General features: G+C 42.2%; 1 long non-coding RNA gene across 2 annotated transcripts; it reads left to right on the top strand.

The window, feature by feature from the left end:
* Positions 1-343: 343 nt before the first annotated feature.
* Positions 344-4753, top strand: LOC108800639. 2 transcript variants are annotated; one of them, XR_001942112.1, is made up of 3 exons: positions 344-544; positions 3517-3651; positions 4717-4753. It is a non-coding gene; the product is annotated as an uncharacterized LOC108800639 (long non-coding RNA). The 2 variants fall into 2 exon arrangements; XR_001942113.1 differs by having other exon boundaries at positions 345-527.
* Positions 4754-5989: the final 1236 nt, after the last annotated feature.

The following is a 5989-nucleotide window of genomic DNA, read 5'->3' as shown; positions in this document are numbered from 1 at the left end:
TATATATATATGTCTGTAATTGATCAATAAATAATAAAACAAATATACTTGTATCAGGTAAATAAATCATATGTATGTATTAAAATGGAGAAGTTGGTTAGATCTCTTTAACTACTGAGCCACATGATCCTTGTGGCTGTCATACAACACAGGGTAGCCACGCCCACCCTCAATGGCAGCCAATGACATTCACGGCAGGAAATGGGTAAGCCTGCAGCAGGTGTTTCTCCACCAGCTGTTCTCCCGTCTGACGTAGTGACGTCGCTGGCCAACCCATTCTACACATGACACCCGAAGAGATCGCGAGAAGAGGGAATCTCGCGATGACCAGCAGTCAGCGTGCGCCTCTTGTTAATGTGTAATATTTATTTCCTGGGTGTCGGTAATAAGGGCGGAATTGTTGGTCCTGACTTCGCTGTGTGACTATATGTCGGTATTGATCCCCGCTCATGAGTGAAGGGGAATCGCCGTTCGCCCTCGTGACGTCATCACGCTGCCCCTGGCGTAACGTGGAGGCAGAGTGCAGGGTAAGCCGGTGAAAGAGGTGAGGGGGATTGTGAGTGTGGGAGATAGAGGTGGTGTGAGGTTATGGAAGGGGGGTATTGTATGTTATTATACAGAGAGGGTGAGAGCAGCTTTCATTTGTGTCACTATAATGGGCACAGCTAGCCGGCCACTGACACTACACACACACACAGGTCCTCATGCTGTTGTCACTGTCACCCTGCTGGTCCTCAGGGAATCGCCCTGTTATGTTACACAAAGGGTGCAATGCATGCTTGACACATCAGGAGTGTCCATACAGCCATAAGGCTGTCCATGGTTATTGTACACATCAGGGTGTCATTATGTGAACCTGGATTGTTCATTAGGAGGACTCTGATCTTACATGAGGGCCCATGTAGATGTGAGCATGTGTGTAGAGGAATACTTGCTGTCTTGTTACACCGTTGTGTTGTATGTCCATGTGTATTGCCTTCGTGTTTTGACATGTGCTGACAATCATTTCCAATGCTACTTTTAAATAAGGGTTTGGAGTGGATATAGTCAACATCCATTGACCATGGCTTGTCGCCAATGCATCAAAATGCATGTTACATGTGTTTTGATGCATTGTCATTGACTTCTTTGGGCCCCCCAATGCACTAAACCACTGAAAAAATGGATATGTCATTTTTTTTTTTTAAAGCACACTTCAATGCAGTGCTGAGATAGTAACAGATACATATTTGTCATGGTTCCCTTTAACATAGTATTAGTGGAGCAGAATGGGAGTGTTAAAACACAACAGTGTAAATGGGCCATTAAAGAATAAGTGTATTTTCAGACAAAGTGCCCTTATTCTTTTTGCCCCATCCCTTGACCTAGCAGATCCCACCCTCCCTTTCCACAGATGCATACTTATTGAGATCCGGCACCCATGGCCTCCCACACTTTCAGACAAAGTACATGCATCATTTTTGTCCCCCTCCACAGATGCATACTTATTGAGATCAAGCACATGTGGCATGTTGTGTTTGTTTACATTCTGTGCTGAAGTCCTCTCATTGCTGGCCCAACCATAGAAGTCTATGGGGGTGCATCTTCCTGCACATCCCAGTCAGAAAACCGAGGTAGATGAGCCCTATAGAAGTCTGTGTTGCTCAACTGCAAAGGTGCAGCCATCAGAGAGAGGGCTTCAGCATGGAATGTAAACAAACACAGCATGCCGCGGCATTTAACTCCTTCCGGACCAATGATGGGATTATTCCGCCATGCAGTACAATGAGCGCTGGTCCATGAAGGGACCAGCAGCTCATTGAGTTACTGCTGTTGCTGGGTCCCTCGGGGTCCGAGGCAGACCTTCAACAGCAGATTAGGTGTTCACAGCACTATGATCACAGCAATAACTGATCGCTGTGATCACACAGCCGTGACAGCCACAGAGCCAGCAGCAGCTCAGTGTTTTGTGCAGCTGCGAGCCGGCTGCGTGTTACAAACTGAAAAAGTATCTCTGAGGAGAATACTGTATTTTACTTAGAGATACTAAGGGGTCTATTCAGAAAAGGGTGAAGAGTTTGGAGAAGGCAGGAGAAGTGAACAATCTAGGCCAAAATAGCTGATTTGGAAAAATCCTCTAATTCAGCTCACTTTCCAGTTCAGCTATGTTGTCCTAGATTGTTCACATCCCCTGCCTTCTCCAAACTCTTCACCCTTTTGTGAATAGACCCCTAACTATCAAAGCCCCTGTACATAAAAAAAATAACCCCTAGTTTAAAAAAAACGTTTTTAAAAATACGTCTAATAAAACAATTATAAGAAAATATAGCACCAAAGAGACTATTAAAGAAAAGCATACCGCATCCTAAAATTGTTCCACAATTGTATTTTGTGACCTATAACTCCCAAAATAAACTGAAATCCCATGATGCATTGCAAGATTCTGACAGTCACGGGCATGTCTCCCGGAGACAGAGGCATAACGGGATTTGTAGTTATATCACAGCTGGAGTGCCGAGGTTGCCTACCCCTGATGTAAGCTGTCATTGCCAATCTCTCCTTCCCAAAAGGCTAAGTTTTTGGCTGTTAGTACTTTCTGATTCACTGACCCAGAACCAGCATGCAGCAAGTGAAGTCAGAACTCTAAAGCTGCATACTTGGGTCAGATAATATTAAAGGCACAGCCAGGAGAAGATGTCAGATGTAGCAACCTCCATATTCTTCTTATGACAGGTTTCCTTTTAAAAGTGATATTTTTCAATATGTTAGGTATAGCCATAGCAGGAGCTATCAGTATTGATGCAGTGGAAGGAGAACATGGTTAGTTTGTTGCATGTGAGTTTTTTTACATCCTGTAATGTGTGTACGTTAACGCAACCCATGCATTTTGAAAAGCCCTCCGACACACTTGCGTAAAAAAAATCGTACTATTGGCAGCGCAATGTGGAGAACATTTGAATTTGTGTACTGTGGTGTGCTGTAGTGTATGTGTTTTTTTTTTTTTTTAACTGACTGTTTTTTTCTGTGTGTTTTACTTTATGTATGCATTGTACAATGAAGAATGAACAGCAACGCACATATACAGCGCTTGTATGCTTTGCGGGTTATAATGTGTGTTCTCACATATGCTATGGTGTAAACAAGGGTTTGGGAGACTTATGAAAAGATAAAACCTACAGTATATAACTTTCTATAGTGTCCAAGGTCCTGTTTTATTCCACAGCTTGAAAGGGATATTTACAAGAATTGTCTAAGGAAGAACTTCCAGTAATGCCAAATTCTCCCTTTTGTTGAACACCTAGACAAAGAGAGTCTAAAAATCAGATGACACTTCACTTTGACACATCTTCATACATTAGATCCAGCATAGCTTATGGGGAGAAATATGTTGTCACACATGTCGTCCTTTTTTTTTTCTATTAAGACCCTGCTGATATGTTTCTTCTAAATTTGTTGTTTTGTCTTCGTACAAAATGTCATATGGGTATGTCCTAAAACTGAGCATAGATTAATTTTCCCTTTCATGCGTTCTACTAGTGATTAGTGCCATGGTAATGAAGGCTTCCATGGAAGATGATGATTCAGGATGGGAACTTTCCATGCAGGACAAGATGGGAAAGAGCAATGCCAACTGGATAGACATCACTCAGGAATTCAGAGATGCGTGTAGCGGTAATTGTAGTCCTATATCTATATATACTGCAAAAAATGTGTTGACTAAAACCAGTAACGCTGTGACATGTATATGGTTTCCAGTCTGTACATATCACTGTGTTTCTGGCCATTACCTACACACTGCTCACTTCATGTGACACAATGACAGCAGCTTCTGAAACACAGCGAGGGCAATTTATCAAAACTGGAGCTGATGTGCCCAGCAACTCTCTCTTGCAGCCTCTCTCTTTCATTTTCAAATCTTAACTGAAGAGAGAAGCTGATTGGTTGCCGTGCACATCTGCTCCAGTTTTGATAAATTCCCCCCCAGCGTGTTACTGGCTATTAAAAAAAGAAAAAGTGATAGCTAAAAAAAACCCTACACATTATGCTGCCAGAGCGACTATCCCACCTATTGTGCAGGTCTGAGGTGTCACTTTGACAGCCATCCTGCAGCGAGCCTCTGTCTGCTAACCAACAGGATAAGCTCAGTGAATGGCACTTTACTACTCTTCTTTATACACAGAAACTGCAAGTCATTAGCACTGACTATTTCCTGGTCCTTGGCTTCAGTGTTCCACTGTCCACAATGTAATTCTGGAATGCTGATTTATGTCTCTGGTTTGTATTTGCTGGATACAGAGGAGGCACCAGGGCTCTAACAGACCTCTGATGTTTTCCTAAAGAGTACCCATTGCCAAAAAAAAAAGGTAATTCAACAGACCCCTGTTCCAATCACCTACTGTCTGCAGTGTTGTGGGGAGAACATTTTGTGGGACACCATGGGCTCTACACTGCGGCCTGCATTTTATGAGTAATTGGTAAAATGCAAGTGTAGGGTGGAGAAAAGACTGCAGTGTCCAAGGGAAAGCAGTTTTCACTCTCTGTTATGAATGGGCTTTATCCTCTAATGCCTGCACAATTTTATAAGCTGACATTGTCATTATTGCCAGAATTCCTAACATGATGTTGTTAAGGTTTTTTCTTTTCTTTATATGAATATTATATAAATACAGTGGAGATCTAATGATATGGGAGGATGTGCACAAAGTATACTGAAAAAGATCTTCCTTTCATTTACAGAACTGAAGCTGGGAGAACTCCTTCATGATAAACTGTAAGTATGACCACCATAGTCTTTTAAATGGTAATGTGAAGAATGCAGTTTCATCTCTGATTGAAGCCAAATATTTTTTTTTTCAGTGACAATAGCATAGGGAGGGTTAAAAATATACTATTCTAATATGAGATAAATTCCCTCTTAGACAGTTGTCAGAGGAACAAGTGTCCATGTTATAAGATTCCCCTTCTATTGCTGTTCTCGTGGCCTTGGTCATCAGGACAATAAGAGCGGGAGAGTGAATCTCCCTATAAGGTATTGTACACAGTACACAGCAATAAAAACCTCACAGTGGTTCTAACCTCACACTATTATATTCAAATCTGATTGCCCTTTAGTTTGTAATCCTTCCAAAATCAGGAAAGGTGAAACATGGTTGTTGTATGTCATTGCACTTTACACATTCTTATTGCACGTGTGAATGTTTAACGTTAAAGCGGAAGTAAAGTGATTACAAAAAACAAAAACTCGTGCTTTTATCCGTCATTTGTTAGTATGCACTGCATATGAGCACATTGTGACAGACTTACCTGCCAAAGTGATCCCCTCTAGTGCTGCACTGTGCCCTCACTGGTGCTTCCATCTTCATCCCAGTCTTCTTCCAGGTTTTTCGAATCTTCGGCCACTTGATTGGCCGGGCCAGCTAAGTGGCCGAAGGCAATCGGGTCTTTGCTGCCATAGAAAACCTACCAATCGGCAATTTCTTTCTTTTTCCTTTACTTCCATTTTAAAGTGACCCTTTACTCTGTATATGCACGGTAAACTAGGAGGGTCATCCACATCTCCCTACTCTTCCCCAGCAGAATATTAAAACGTTTCCTTGTTTTCTCCACCACCTTGTTTATTCGCCATGAGCAAAGTTTATGCCCTTTGATTGGCACATGGAGCAGGGAAGATGGCCATAGCCTTTGTGTAAGCTCCAACATGTCCGTTTGGAACTCACACAAGGCTCTCTTTCCCAATCCCAGTGGTCCGAATGGATGGAGTGAAAGCAAGAAAAGGGAAATATAGTGGAGAAGTAACCCTCTTACTTTGCCCTGCATGGTCAAAGGAAAGGGTCACTTTAAAATGTCCTCTTTATTTTAAAGGGTTATTATACCCTTGCATGTGTTTGCATATATGTGCTGCACCCAAGCAGTAGATATATGCAAAACGATTAGGAAAAAAAAATGAAAACTTTTTCAAAAGGTTAATACTTACTTGTGACTCCACCGCGCGCGCTCCCGTCTGAACATC

The sequence above is a fragment of the Nanorana parkeri genome, unplaced genomic scaffold (assembly GCF_000935625.1).
Source record: "Nanorana parkeri isolate BGI_ZX_2015 unplaced genomic scaffold, ASM93562v1 scaffold2089, whole genome shotgun sequence".
Lineage (NCBI taxonomy): Eukaryota > Metazoa > Chordata > Amphibia > Anura > Dicroglossidae > Nanorana > Nanorana parkeri.
This window is presented reverse-complemented; position numbering and strand designations above follow the sequence as displayed.